The 15,344-nt window shown below is 42.4% G+C and overlaps 8 non-coding genes across 8 annotated transcripts; all 8 read right to left on the bottom strand.

Annotated features, from left to right (window-relative positions):
• Positions 1-5,945: 5,945 nt before the first annotated feature.
• LOC141217127 (U2 spliceosomal RNA) lies at positions 5,946-6,136 on the bottom strand. The gene has a single exon (XR_012285998.1). It is a non-coding gene; the product is annotated as a U2 spliceosomal RNA (small nuclear RNA).
• A 1,115-nt stretch (positions 6,137-7,251) lies between these two features.
• Positions 7,252-7,442, bottom strand: LOC141217126 (U2 spliceosomal RNA). The gene has a single exon (XR_012285997.1). It is a non-coding gene; the product is annotated as a U2 spliceosomal RNA (small nuclear RNA).
• Positions 7,443-8,557: 1,115 nt separating this feature from the next.
• LOC141217123 (U2 spliceosomal RNA) lies at positions 8,558-8,748 on the bottom strand. Its single transcript, XR_012285995.1, has one exon. It is a non-coding gene; the product is annotated as a U2 spliceosomal RNA (small nuclear RNA).
• Positions 8,749-9,863: 1,115 nt separating this feature from the next.
• Positions 9,864-10,054, bottom strand: LOC141217122 (U2 spliceosomal RNA). The gene has a single exon (XR_012285994.1). It is a non-coding gene; the product is annotated as a U2 spliceosomal RNA (small nuclear RNA).
• Positions 10,055-11,169: 1,115 nt separating this feature from the next.
• LOC141217121 (U2 spliceosomal RNA) lies at positions 11,170-11,360 on the bottom strand. The gene has a single exon (XR_012285993.1). It is a non-coding gene; the product is annotated as a U2 spliceosomal RNA (small nuclear RNA).
• A 1,115-nt stretch (positions 11,361-12,475) lies between these two features.
• On the bottom strand, positions 12,476-12,666 carry LOC141216462 (U2 spliceosomal RNA). Its single transcript, XR_012285495.1, has one exon. It is a non-coding gene; the product is annotated as a U2 spliceosomal RNA (small nuclear RNA).
• Positions 12,667-13,781: 1,115 nt separating this feature from the next.
• LOC141217120 (U2 spliceosomal RNA) lies at positions 13,782-13,972 on the bottom strand. Its single transcript, XR_012285992.1, has one exon. It is a non-coding gene; the product is annotated as a U2 spliceosomal RNA (small nuclear RNA).
• Positions 13,973-15,087: 1,115 nt separating this feature from the next.
• On the bottom strand, positions 15,088-15,278 carry LOC141216499 (U2 spliceosomal RNA). Its single transcript, XR_012285530.1, has one exon. It is a non-coding gene; the product is annotated as a U2 spliceosomal RNA (small nuclear RNA).
• Positions 15,279-15,344: the final 66 nt, after the last annotated feature.

Genomic DNA, 15,344 nt, shown 5'->3' with positions numbered 1-15,344 from the left:
CCCCATCCCATAAAATACTCTGTTAAAATCCAAAAAATTAACAGTACTCACAGCTCTCACTATATTGCACACTTTCCTCCATATTGTCTGTGCAAAATTACAATTCCAGAAGATGTGCATGGGTGTTTCACTATTCCCACACCTGGATCTTGGGCACACTTCAGATCTTACCAACCCACGCCTGTGTTGGAACTCACGGGTTGGCAGGCAGTCTTTTACTATACACCAGAGTAAATCCCTGTGTTCATTAGATAACACACTATAATTTACATTCATCCAGATTCTTTCCACAATTTTGAATGAAAAATGTTCCACAGGACTGATACCTATTCTCTCTTCCAGGATTTTTAGGATTTTTTTATGGCATTTAAGAACATTTATTTCGACCATCTTAAGTTTAAAATCTCTTAAAATTTTTTCTAAAACAATATAATTTCCTGGAGGTAAAAACCTATAAGGCCTATTTAGAGACATCTCCAACCATTTATAATTTCTAATATAGAAACCTAAATTATATATAGAAAACAACTTTAGCTTAGAGCCTGGTCCTAATAAAGTGCATACACAGTTCGCTACATACTTTGCATATAAAAAGGACCTAATATCCGGAAAACCTTTCCCACCTTTTTTCTTTGATTTATATATCTCCTCTCTCTTTACTCTTTCCATCTTGGATCTCCATAAAAAATTAAAACATACCTTAATAACTCTCTTCATGATATTATTTTGGGGGATAAAAACTGTTGAGACATATAAAAACATTGGGAGTAAAACCTGTCTAATAATTAAAATTTTTCCTTCCAGGGTAAGATCTCTCAACTGCCAGAAAGTAATCTTTTTCTTAACTCTTTCCAGCAGAGACTCCCAATTTCTTACATTACCACCTGACTCTGAGAAATAAATACCTAAAATTTTTACTTCATTCATTCTTGTTAATTTACACTCAGAATCTACAATAAAATCACCAACAGTTAAAATACCAGATTTTTCCATGTTAATTTTAAAACCCGATGCGCCCCCAAACCAATCCACTGTTCTTATGGCTCTGTTCATGCTTCTAGTGTCTTTAACTAAAACCGTCACATCATCCATATATGCCACCACTTTAACTTGTTCATTGCAACTCCCGGGAATAAAAAAACCATTGATTACCTTATCTCTCCTAAAAGCTGCTAAAAGTGGTTCAATTGCACAAATAAAAAGAATAGGGGATAAGGGACACCCCTGTTTAACGCCACAGTTTATTTTTACATTATCAGATAAAAAACCATTAATAGATATTTTGCTAAAACATGATTTGTAAAGAGATTTAATACGTTTGCTAAAAACATCCGGGCATCCCATTTTCTCTAAAACTGCAAATAAAAAATCATGGGCAACTCTATCGTACGCTTTTTCAAAATCCAAAGTAATTAGAGCAAGCTTTTGTTTTCTGTCTAAAACATCCCATAAAACATCCCTGATTAAAATCAATGAGTCGCTGATTCTCCGATTTGGCACTGCACACGTCTGATCCACTTCTATTACTGAGCCGATTACCTTTTTTAATCTATTTGCTAGTAACTTTGCATATACCTTACAGTCCGTATTTAAAAGGGTTATTGGTCTCCAATTTTTAATCAGTTCTTTATTTCCTTTCTTAAATAATAAAACAATAAGACCCTCCCACCACGACTCTGGGACACTAAAAGATGCTTCTGCTTCTAAAATTACTTCATAAAAATCCTCACCCATGATCTCCCATAAACACTTGTAAAATTCAACAGGTAGTCCATCTGCTCCCGGCGTTTTGTTATTTTGTAGCGTATTAATTGTATTAAAAACTTCCTCTTTAGTAAAATTCCCTATTAAAAAAGATTTATCTTCCGCATTAAAATTTTTTTCCAGTCCTTCTAAAAAATGTTTTTTTAGAGACACATCCGTGTTTTTAACAGAAAATAAATCATCATAAAATTCTTTTGCTTTCATCTTCTTCCCCTCCAAACTTGTTTCTCCTTCCAAAACCTTCATATAATCCTTCTTGTCACATATTTTTTTAAAAAAGAATTTTGTGCATTTTTCATCCTCGTCTAAAACTTTTACTTGGGAATTAAAAATAATTTCTTTACCTTTTTCTTTCAGGCAGTTTTGGATCTTTTCTTTTGTTGTTCGGATCGCCTCCTCCATATCACATCCGTTATTTTCGAGGTGAAAAAAACATTGCAGTTTAGCATTAAGATCATTATAAAAAATACGTTTTGCAGCAGCTTTCTTCTTTCCTTCTTTAATAAAAAATATTTTTACCTCCTTCTTGACAAAATCCCACCAATTAAAAATAGATTTAAAAAACGTTTTTTTTAGCTTCAGTTTTTCATACAGCTTTTTAAAACCTTCCATAACCACCTCGTCTTGTAGTAGGGATACATTAAATTTCCAGTGTGACGGTCTTTTATCCACATCTGATTCTATTTTAAAACTACATTCTATTATTTTATGATCTGAAAAAGGTGTTGAATGCGTTTTAAAACCTGAGCATGTTAGGGCTTGAGATATAAAAATATAATCTATTCTGGATGAAACACCTCTCCCCACCCAAGTGACTTCATGCTCCTTTTTTTGTCCATCTAATGCCCATGTATCTTTAAGATTAAAAGCTGCTAAAATATTTCTAAGACATGAAGCTGACCCATCTTTTACATTTTTTAAATGACAATTAAAATCCCCACCTAAAACTAATGGATCTACTCCAGGTAAAAACAGCTGCAACAGTTCAAACAAATGTAATCTCAAGGCTTTTTCTGCATTTGCATACACATTAAAACACCTCACTTTCTTCCCATTTTTCTGCACATCAATTCTTAAAATCCTCCCAGGGTATATCTCTTCATAATTTACAATCTCCCAATCTTTAGAGCATAAAAACCCCACACCATCACTTTTTGACTCGTTCCCACCAGAAAAGCATAAGTTACCCTTCCATATACCCTGTAAATATTCATAGCTTATTTTTTTTGTCAAATTACATTCTTGTAGAAAGATAAAATCAATATTTTCATTATTTAAAAAATCATATAAAGCAGTTCTCTTATATAGGTCGTTAAACCCCTGAACATTCAGAGACATTGAGCGGATCATCTTCTAACATTTAGTGCAGGGCTCTTCCCTCCGCCCTCATTCTCTACTGCCGGAGAAGATGGGTCTACCTCCAGATCTGATACATCCGAAGATGACACACTCCCCAGCAGACTTGTTGCTTCTAATGCCTTTACTTTCCCACCACATGGTATTCCTTCATTATCACTTCTATCCACACTTCTTTTTAGAGATTTTTCTGTGCAGTCCATTTGTACCTGCGCGCAAGGTAAGCTCTGCGACAGGGAATTAGTAGGAGTGGACTCCACTACTTCTGGAATATCACTTTCCCCTCCACAACTACTCCCTTTACTTAGTGGAGAAATTTCTTGCAACATTTGACTCTTCTCTTCTCTCTTCTGATCTTCTTTCTTCTGTTCTTCTATCTTCTTCTTTTCATTCTTATCTTCTTTCTTCTTATCTTCTTTCTTCTGCTCTTCTCTCTTTTTCCTTTCCATCTGTTTCTTTATCTCCATGGCCCTTTTTTCTATGTCCTCTATCCTCTTCTGTTTTTCCTCTTCCTTCTTTCTCTTCCTTTCTTCCAACTTCCTTTCCTCTTCTTCTTGTGATTTTTTAACCCGTTCCTCCTTCTTCTTCTCCTTCATTGCCCGTCCCTCCTCTTCCTCTTTTCTCTTTCTTTCTGTCTCCTCCTTCTCACTCCTTTCTTTCTCCTCTTCCCCTTTTTCCTCTTCAGCAGCAATGCCTGCTTCCACATCGTCTTTAGCTTCTTGTTGCTGTTCTTCAGGCGATGTGTCCATCTCCTCTACATCCTTTTTCTTATTTTTAGGGCACTCATCCATCTGGTGAGGAGTACCCATGCAACTAAAACACTTGTTACATTCTGCATCCAGATGTCCATATTTTTTACACACACGGCAGTAGTGTGGCATCCCTGGGAAGAATAAATAACCGCGGCTATGGTTGATATAAACCTGCGGCGGAGGTCTGGACACGCCCCCCTCCTCATTCGGGTTCTTCCTAAATGATACCACATACACACGTTTCCCGTTCCACACTCCAAACTGTGTTTCCCCGCGTCTCTTAGGGATGATTTTGTCACAATACATTGATAGGTAACTTTCAACCTCAGAGTCTGTAATAAATGGACTAAACAAATGAATCGTCAGTACTTTCATTGAAAACTGAAAAGAGGGGATTACTTTCACCCCCTCCAGCTCTACCTTCTCTTTATTTACTTCATAAAGAGCGTAGGCACTTTCACACTGCGAGGCTTTATTAAGCGTAACATCATAAAGTCCTCGAGAAAAAAAAGATTGAAAGCAAAAAAGATGCTCCTTGTCGATCTTCAAGAGCTTACAAATAACATTGAAAATAAATTGAGAATCTTTCACCTGCCGGTGGTCAGGAGCAACCACGAACCTGATGGTGTCCTTCAGCGGATGCTCCTCCGAGAAATAATCATTCGGGTTGCTTGCTTGATTCTCCTTCCTTCCTCCAGGGTTTCTCCTTGTCTCCATGATTTTCCTCTTCTTTTCCAGATACCAAGGAAAATATCACACACGGATCGCAGCCTCCACGAAGTTCGTCCTCCCTCCAACACACCGTCCTCCGTAAAGAAAAGGCACTGCAGCTTTAGCACCGATTCCCAAAAGCAGCACTGGATATCTCCAAAGGCCAAGAATCGGTTCTGCCACCACAGTAACCTTCAGCCCAATGTCACAACCCACTACAGATCGTGCCAAAAGGCCGAGAAGCGATAACCAGAATTGGTTTCAAACTACGGAGCCACCCAAGGATCCTGAAAAGTCCATTTGTGGAGATGAGCTCCTGGACTCCCGTTAAGAAGACATGTTGTCAACCTCTAGATCCCTTACATGCCTGCACTTTTCGGCTTGCTGCTGCTGCAATCCACGCGTTTTAGATCTGCATAACTCCACCTCTTTAAACACAGCACCTTCACCCCCTGCTGTTCCCACCCGCCTCAACACCGTTGGAAGGGAGGAGAACCAATTAAGGCGGGGGGTGGGGTGGAACGAGCAGCTGTCTACCCTTAGCAGGAGGGCTCCTGATTACATACCTCTCCTGCTGCTGCTGCTGCTGGCTGTCCAGCAGCAGACTGAAGGTGGCTGCTGCTGTGCACAGGTATATAAAGGCTCAGAGCCTATTATGACACGCGCAGCCAGCGTTCCATTGCCACATTCCATCTACTGCAGGCAGGATACCTGGCTGGCTGAATGTCGCTGAGAAGCTCACAGAGACCGCCATAAGCAACAGTTTAACAGAATGCCACAGACTAATCAACCAAACTTTTTGGGTTGGGTTCTCTTTTATAGTCTGCAGGCATTAAATGAAAGAAGTCAGTGTTCCAGCAGAAGGAGACAACGTTTCAGAAAAGGCATTGTAGCAAACCAAAAAAGAAATTTTAAGCGCAGCAGAGTAACCAGCGCACATACCTGTTAGCTCAGGTGAGTTTAAAAGGCTGCTGTTGATAACAAGGGCATTTGCTAAATAGATGGTGTGTGTGCAACAATATACTGAAAGGTCAATTATATTGTGCAGCTTATCTCACCACCTGTAGTTATTTAGGTGAAAGCTCCAAAATGCTTGCCTACTATGTCTGTTTATCCAAAAGGAAGTAAAAAGGGAGAGCTAGAAAGATAGCATTGCATCACATTACATGGCAATGCAATGCACAGTTGCTGAAGTTGAACCAAAATGAGCTTGTAATCTGGCTTCTGCAACTTTGAACATGAAAAATCCAATGAGGAGAAGAAAAGCAAAGCCAAAGAGTCCATCCCAAAATCCGACAAACAAGCAAAATGAACAAAAAACATTGAATTCAATTCTTTCTGATTTTAGAAACTGCATTAAAGAAGGGGTGCACCGGTCCTGGAGATACTGCAATACCAGGTCAATGCGTGGAGTGGACAGAGCAAGCTCTTTTTCCATCTCCCTGTTCTAAAAATCCATTTAATATATGGTCCCCAGATAGGGGACGTATCAGATATTAAACTGATAAGAACAGATACTACACTTGATCTTAGCCAAAAGGCCGAGAAGCGATAACCAGAATTGGTTTCAAACTACGGAGCCACCCAAGGATCCTGAAAAGTCCATTTGTGGAGATGAGCTCCTGGACTCCCGTTAAGAAGACATGTTGTCAACCTCTAGATCCCTTACATGCCTGCACTTTTCGGCTTGCTGCTGCTGCAATCCACGCGTTTTAGATCTGCATAACTCCACCTCTTTAAACACAGCACCTTCACCCCCTGCTGTTCCCACCCGCCTCAACACCGTTGGAAGGGAGGAGAACCAATTAAGGCGGGGGGTGGGGTGGAACGAGCAGCTGTCTACCCTTAGCAGGAGGGCTCCTGATTACATACCTCTCCTGCTGCTGCTGCTGCTGGCTGTCCAGCAGCAGACTGAAGGTGGCTGCTGCTGTGCACAGGTATATAAAGGCTCAGAGCCTATTATGACACGCGCAGCCAGCGTTCCATTGCCACATTCCATCTACTGCAGGCAGGATACCTGGCTGGCTGAATGTCGCTGAGAAGCTCACAGAGACCGCCATAAGCAACAGTTTAACAGAATGCCACAGACTAATCAACCAAACTTTTTGGGTTGGGTTCTCTTTTATAGTCTGCAGGCATTAAATGAAAGAAGTCAGTGTTCCAGCAGAAGGAGACAACGTTTCAGAAAAGGCATTGTAGCAAACCAAAAAAGAAATTTTAAGCGCAGCAGAGTAACCAGCGCACATACCTGTTAGCTCAGGTGAGTTTAAAAGGCTGCTGTTGATAACAAGGGCATTTGCTAAATAGATGGTGTGTGTGCAACAATATACTGAAAGGTCAATTATATTGTGCAGCTTATCTCACCACCTGTAGTTATTTAGGTGAAAGCTCCAAAATGCTTGCCTAATATGTCTGTTTATCCAAAAGGAAGTAAAAAGGGAGAGCTAGAAAGATAGCATTGCATCACATTACATGGCAATGCAATACACAGTTGCTGAAGTTGAACCAAAATGAGCTTGTAATCTGGCTTCTGCAACTTTGAACATGAAAAATCCAATGAGGAGAAGAAAAGCAAAGCCAAAGAGTCCATCCCAAAATCCGACAAACAAGCAAAATGAACAAAAAACATTGAATTCAATTCTTTCTGATTTTAGAAACTGCATTAAAGAAGGGGTGCACCGGTCCTGGAGATACTGCAATACCAGGTCAATGCGTGGAGTGGACAGAGCAAGCTCTTTTTCCATCTCCCTGTTCTAAAAATCCATTTAATATATGGTCCCCAGATAGGGGACGTATCAGATATTAAACTGATAAGAACAGATACTACACTTGATCTTAGCCAAAAGGCCGAGAAGCGATAACCAGAATTGGTTTCAAACTACGGAGCCACCCAAGGATCCTGAAAAGTCCATTTGTGGAGATGAGCTCCTGGACTCCCGTTAAGAAGACATGTTGTCAACCTCTAGATCCCTTACATGCCTGCACTTTTCGGCTTGCTGCTGCTGCAATCCACGCGTTTTAGATCTGCATAACTCCACCTCTTTAAACACAGCACCTTCACCCCCTGCTGTTCCCACCCGCCTCAACACCGTTGGAAGGGAGGAGAACCAATTAAGGCGGGGGGTGGGGTGGAACGAGCAGCTGTCTACCCTTAGCAGGAGGGCTCCTGATTACATACCTCTCCTGCTGCTGCTGCTGCTGGCTGTCCAGCAGCAGACTGAAGGTGGCTGCTGCTGTGCACAGGTATATAAAGGCTCAGAGCCTATTATGACACGCGCAGCCAGCGTTCCATTGCCACATTCCATCTACTGCAGGCAGGATACCTGGCTGGCTGAATGTCGCTGAGAAGCTCACAGAGACCGCCATAAGCAACAGTTTAACAGAATGCCACAGACTAATCAACCAAACTTTTTGGGTTGGGTTCTCTTTTATAGTCTGCAGGCATTAAATGAAAGAAGTCAGTGTTCCAGCAGAAGGAGACAACGTTTCAGAAAAGGCATTGTAGCAAACCAAAAAAGAAATTTTAAGCGCAGCAGAGTAACCAGCGCACATACCTGTTAGCTCAGGTGAGTTTAAAAGGCTGCTGTTGATAACAAGGGCATTTGCTAAATAGATGGTGTGTGTGCAACAATATACTGAAAGGTCAATTATATTGTGCAGCTTATCTCACCACCTGTAGTTATTTAGGTGAAAGCTCCAAAATGCTTGCCTACTATGTCTGTTTATCCAAAAGGAAGTAAAAAGGGAGAGCTAGAAAGATAGCATTGCATCACATTACATGGCAATGCAATGCACAGTTGCTGAAGTTGAACCAAAATGAGCTTGTAATCTGGCTTCTGCAACTTTGAACATGAAAAATCCAATGAGGAGAAGAAAAGCAAAGCCAAAGAGTCCATCCCAAAATCCGACAAACAAGCAAAATGAACAAAAAACATTGAATTCAATTCTTTCTGATTTTAGAAACTGCATTAAAGAAGGGGTGCACCGGTCCTGGAGATACTGCAATACCAGGTCAATGCGTGGAGTGGACAGAGCAAGCTCTTTTTCCATCTCCCTGTTCTAAAAATCCATTTAATATATGGTCCCCAGATAGGGGACGTATCAGATATTAAACTGATAAGAACAGATACTACACTTGATCTTAGCCAAAAGGCCGAGAAGCGATAACCAGAATTGGTTTCAAACTACGGAGCCACCCAAGGATCCTGAAAAGTCCATTTGTGGAGATGAGCTCCTGGACTCCCGTTAAGAAGACATGTTGTCAACCTCTAGATCCCTTACATGCCTGCACTTTTCGGCTTGCTGCTGCTGCAATCCACGCGTTTTAGATCTGCATAACTCCACCTCTTTAAACACAGCACCTTCACCCCCTGCTGTTCCCACCCGCCTCAACACCGTTGGAAGGGAGGAGAACCAATTAAGGCGGGGGGTGGGGTGGAACGAGCAGCTGTCTACCCTTAGCAGGAGGGCTCCTGATTACATACCTCTCCTGCTGCTGCTGCTGCTGGCTGTCCAGCAGCAGACTGAAGGTGGCTGCTGCTGTGCACAGGTATATAAAGGCTCAGAGCCTATTATGACACGCGCAGCCAGCGTTCCATTGCCACATTCCATCTACTGCAGGCAGGATACCTGGCTGGCTGAATGTCGCTGAGAAGCTCACAGAGACCGCCATAACCAACAGTTTAACAGAATGCCACAGACTAATCAACCAAACTTTTTGGGTTGGGTTCTCTTTTATAGTCTGCAGGCATTAAATGAAAGAGGTCAGTGTTCCAGCAGAAGGAGACAACGTTTCAGAAAAGGCATTGTAGCAAACCAAAAAAGAAATTTTAAGCGCAGCAGAGTAACCAGCGCACATACCTGTTAGCTCAGGTGAGTTTAAAAGGCTGCTGTTGATAACAAGGGCATTTGCTAAATAGATGGTGTGTGTGCAACAATATACTGAAAGGTCAATTATATTGTGCAGCTTATCTCACCACCTGTAGTTATTTAGGTGAAAGCTCCAAAATGCTTGCCTAATATGTCTGTTTATCCAAAAGGAAGTAAAAAGGGAGAGCTAGAAAGATAGCATTGCATCACATTACATGGCAATGCAATACACAGTTGCTGAAGTTGAACCAAAATGAGCTTGTAATCTGGCTTCTGCAACTTTGAACATGAAAAATCCAATGAGGAGAAGAAAAGCAAAGCCAAAGAGTCCATCCCAAAATCCGACAAACAAGCAAAATGAACAAAAAACATTGAATTCAATTCTTTCTGATTTTAGAAACTGCATTAAAGAAGGGGTGCACCGGTCCTGGAGATACTGCAATACCAGGTCAATGCGTGGAGTGGACAGAGCAAGCTCTTTTTCCATCTCCCTGTTCTAAAAATCCATTTAATATATGGTCCCCAGATAGGGGACGTATCAGATATTAAACTGATAAGAACAGATACTACACTTGATCTTAGCCAAAAGGCCGAGAAGCGATAACCAGAATTGGTTTCAAACTACGGAGCCACCCAAGGATCCTGAAAAGTCCATTTGTGGAGATGAGCTCCTGGACTCCCGTTAAGAAGACATGTTGTCAACCTCTAGATCCCTTACATGCCTGCACTTTTCGGCTTGCTGCTGCTGCAATCCACGCGTTTTAGATCTGCATAACTCCACCTCTTTAAACACAGCACCTTCACCCCCTGCTGTTCCCACCCGCCTCAACACCGTTGGAAGGGAGGAGAACCAATTAAGGCGGGGGGTGGGGTGGAACGAGCAGCTGTCTACCCTTAGCAGGAGGGCTCCTGATTACATACCTCTCCTGCTGCTGCTGCTGCTGGCTGTCCAGCAGCAGACTGAAGGTGGCTGCTGCTGTGCACAGGTATATAAAGGCTCAGAGCCTATTATGACACGCGCAGCCAGCGTTCCATTGCCACATTCCATCTACTGCAGGCAGGATACCTGGCTGGCTGAATGTCGCTGAGAAGCTCACAGAGACCGCCATAAGCAACAGTTTAACAGAATGCCACAGACTAATCAACCAAACTTTTTGGGTTGGGTTCTCTTTTATAGTCTGCAGGCATTAAATGAAAGAAGTCAGTGTTCCAGCAGAAGGAGACAACGTTTCAGAAAAGGCATTGTAGCAAACCAAAAAAGAAATTTTAAGCGCAGCAGAGTAACCAGCGCACATACCTGTTAGCTCAGGTGAGTTTAAAAGGCTGCTGTTGATAACAAGGGCATTTGCTAAATAGATGGTGTGTGTGCAACAATATACTGAAAGGTCAATTATATTGTGCAGCTTATCTCACCACCTGTAGTTATTTAGGTGAAAGCTCCAAAATGCTTGCCTAATATGTCTGTTTATCCAAAAGGAAGTAAAAAGGGAGAGCTAGAAAGATAGCATTGCATCACATTACATGGCAATGCAATACACAGTTGCTGAAGTTGAACCAAAATGAGCTTGTAATCTGGCTTCTGCAACTTTGAACATGAAAAATCCAATGAGGAGAAGAAAAGCAAAGCCAAAGAGTCCATCCCAAAATCCGACAAACAAGCAAAATGAACAAAAAACATTGAATTCAATTCTTTCTGATTTTAGAAACTGCATTAAAGAAGGGGTGCACCGGTCCTGGAGATACTGCAATACCAGGTCAATGCGTGGAGTGGACAGAGCAAGCTCTTTTTCCATCTCCCTGTTCTAAAAATCCATTTAATATATGGTCCCCAGATAGGGGACGTATCAGATATTAAACTGATAAGAACAGATACTACACTTGATCTTAGCCAAAAGGCCGAGAAGCGATAACCAGAATTGGTTTCAAACTACGGAGCCACCCAAGGATCCTGAAAAGTCCATTTGTGGAGATGAGCTCCTGGACTCCCGTTAAGAAGACATGTTGTCAACCTCTAGATCCCTTACATGCCTGCACTTTTCGGCTTGCTGCTGCTGCAATCCACGCGTTTTAGATCTGCATAACTCCACCTCTTTAAACACAGCACCTTCACCCCCTGCTGTTCCCACCCGCCTCAACACCGTTGGAAGGGAGGAGAACCAATTAAGGCGGGGGGTGGGGTGGAACGAGCAGCTGTCTACCCTTAGCAGGAGGGCTCCTGATTACATACCTCTCCTGCTGCTGCTGCTGCTGGCTGTCCAGCAGCAGACTGAAGGTGGCTGCTGCTGTGCACAGGTATATAAAGGCTCAGAGCCTATTATGACACGCGCAGCCAGCGTTCCATTGCCACATTCCATCTACTGCAGGCAGGATACCTGGCTGGCTGAATGTCGCTGAGAAGCTCACAGAGACCGCCATAAGCAACAGTTTAACAGAATGCCACAGACTAATCAACCAAACTTTTTGGGTTGGATTCTCTTTTATAGTCTGCAGGCATTAAATGAAAGAAGTCAGTGTTCCAGCAGAAGGAGACAACGTTTCAGAAAAGGCATTGTAGCAAACCAAAAAAGAAATTTTAAGCGCAGCAGAGTAACCAGCACACATACCTGTTAGCTCAGGTGAGTTTAAAAGGCTGCTGTTGATAACAAGGGCATTTGCTAAATAGATGGTGTGTGTGCAACAATATACTGAAAGGTCAATTATATTGTGCAGCTTATCTCACCACCTGTAGTTATTTAGGTAAAAGCTCCAAAATGCTTGCCTAATATGTCTGTTTATCCAAAAGGAAGTAAAAAGGGAGAGCTAGAAAGATAGCATTGCATCACATTACATGGCAATGCAATGCACAGTTGCTGAAGTTGAACCAAAATGAGCTTGTAATCTGGCTTCTGCAACTTTGAACATGAAAAATCCAATGAGGAGAAGAAAAGCAAAGCCAAAGAGTCCATCCCAAAATCCGACAAACAAGCAAAATGAACAAAAAACATTGAATTCAATTCTTTCTGATTTTAGAAACTGCATTAAAGAAGGGGTGCACCGGTCCTGGAGATACTGCAATACCAGGTCAATGCGTGGAGTGGACAGAGCAAGCTCTTTTTCCATCTCCCTGTTCTAAAAATCCATTTAATATATGGTCCCCAGATAGGGGATGTATCAGATATTAAACTGATAAGAACAGATACTACACTTGATCTTAGCCAAAAGGCCGAGAAGCGATAACCAGAATTGGTTTCAAACTACGGAGCCACCCAAGGATCCTGAAAAGTCCATTTGTGGAGATGAGCTCCTGGACTCCCGTTAAGAAGACATGTTGTCAACCTCTAGATCCCTTACATGCCTGCACTTTTCGGCTTGCTGCTGCTGCAATCCACGCGTTTTAGATCTGCATAACTCCACCTCTTTAAACACAGCACCTTCACCCCCTGCTGTTCCCACCCGCCTCAACACCGTTGGAAGGGAGGAGAACCAATTAAGGCGGGGGGTGGGGTGGAACGAGCAGCTGTCTACCCTTAGCAGGAGGGCTCCTGATTACATACCTCTCCTGCTGCTGCTGCTGCTGGCTGTCCAGCAGCAGACTGAAGGTGGCTGCTGCTGTGCACAGGTATATAAAGGCTCAGAGCCTATTATGACACGCGCAGCCAGCGTTCCATTGCCACATTCCATCTACTGCAGGCAGGATACCTGGCTGGCTGAATGTCGCTGAGAAGCTCACAGAGACCGCCATAAGCAACAGTTTAACAGAATGCCACAGACTAATCAACCAAACTTTTTGGGTTGGGTTCTCTTTTATAGTCTGCAGGCATTAAATGAAAGAAGTCAGTGTTCCAGCAGAAGGAGACAACGTTTCAGAAAAGGCATTGTAGCAAACCAAAAAAGAAATTTTAAGCGCAGCAGAGTAACCAGCGCACATACCTGTTAGCTCAGGTGAGTTTAAAAGGCTGCTGTTGATAACAAGGGCATTTGCTAAATAGATGGTGTGTGTGCAACAATATACTGAAAGGTCAATTATATTGTGCAGCTTATCTCACCACCTGTAGTTATTTAGGTGAAAGCTCCAAAATGCTTGCCTAATATGTCTGTTTATCCAAAAGGAAGTAAAAAGGGAGAGCTAGAAAGATAGCATTGCATCACATTACATGGCAATGCAATGCACAGTTGCTGAAGTTGAACCAAAATGAGCTTGTAATCTGGCTTCTGCAACTTTGAACATGAAAAATCCAATGAGGAGAAGAAAAGCAAAGCCAAAGAGTCCATCCCAAAATCCGACAAACAAGCAAAATGAACAAAAAACATTGAATTCAATTCTTTCTGATTTTAGAAACTGCATTAAAGAAGGGGTGCACCGGTCCTGGAGATACTGCAATACCAGGTCAATGCGTGGAGTGGACAGAGCAAGCTCTTTTTCCATCTCCCTGTTCTAAAAATCCATTTAATATATGGTCCCCAGATAGGGGACGTATCAGATATTAAACTGATAAGAACAGATACTACACTTGATCTTAGCCAAAAGGCCGAGAAGCGATAACCAGAATTGGTTTCAAACTACGGAGCCACCCAAGGATCCTGAAAAGTCCATTTGTGGAGATGAGCTCCTGGACTCCCGTTAAGAAGACATGTTGTCAACCTCTAGATCCCTTACATGCCTGCACTTTTCGGCTTGCTGCTGCTGCAATCCACGCGTTTTAGATCTGCATAACTCCACCTCTTTAAACACAGCACCTTCACCCCCTGCTGTTCCCACCCGCCTCAACACCGTTGGAAGGGAGGAGAACCAATTAAGGCGGGGGGTGGGGTGGAACGAGCAGCTGTCTACCCTTAGCAGGAGGGCTCCTGATTACATACCTCTCCTGCTGCTGCTGCTGCTGGCTGTCCAGCAGCAGACTGAAGGTGGCTGCTGCTGTGCACAGGTATATAAAGGCTCAGAGCCTATTATGACACGCGCAGCCAGCGTTCCATTGCCACATTCCATCTACTGCAGGCAGGATACCTGGCTGGCTGAATGTCGCTGAGAAGCTCACAGAGACCGCCATAAGCAACAGTTTAACAGAATGCCACAGACTAATCAACCAAACTTTTTGGGTTGGGTTCTCTTTTATAGTCTGCAGGCATTAAATGAAAGAAGTCAGTGTTCCAGCAGAAGGAGACAACGTTTCAGAAAAGGCATTGTAGCAAACCAAAAAAGAAATTTTAAGCGCAGCAGAGTAACCAGCGCACATACCTGTTAGCTCAGGTGAGTTTAAAAGGCTGCTGTTGATAACAAGGGCATTTGCTAAATAGATGGTGTGTGTGCAACAATATACTGAAAGGTCAATTATATTGTGCAGCTTATCTCACCACCTGTAGTTATTTAGGTGAAAGCTCCAAAATGCTTGCCTACTATGTCTGTTTATCCAAAAGGAAGTAAAAAGGGAGAGCTAGAAAGATAGCATTGCATCACATTACATGGCAATGCAATGCACAGTTGCTGAAGTTGAACCAAAATGAGCTTGTAATCTGGCTTCTGCAACTTTGAACATGAAAAATCCAATGAGGAGAAGAAAAGCAAAGCCAAAGAGTCCATCCCAAAATCCGACAAACAAGCAAAATGAACAAAAAACATTGAATTCAATTCTTTCTGATTTTAATAACTGCATTAAAGAAGGGGTGCACCGGTCCTGGAGATACTGCAATACCAGGTCAATGCGTGGAGTGGACAGAGCAAGCTCTTTTTCCATTTCCCTGTTCTAAAAATCCATTTAATATATGGTCCCCAGATAGGGGACGTATCAGATATTAAACTGATAAGAACAGATACTACACTTGATCTTAGCCAAAAGGCCGAGAAGCGATAACCAGAATTGGTTTCAAACTACGGAGCCACCCAAGGATCCTGAAAAGTCCATTTGTGGAGATGAG

The sequence above is a fragment of the Phyllobates terribilis genome, unplaced genomic scaffold (assembly GCF_046119375.1).
Source record: "Phyllobates terribilis strain yellow unplaced genomic scaffold, ASM4611937v1 Scaffold_236__1_contigs__length_3049075, whole genome shotgun sequence".
NCBI lineage: Eukaryota > Metazoa > Chordata > Amphibia > Anura > Dendrobatidae > Phyllobates > Phyllobates terribilis.
The sequence above is the reverse complement of the archived record's forward strand: the minus strand, read 5'-3'. Positions and strand labels throughout refer to the sequence as shown.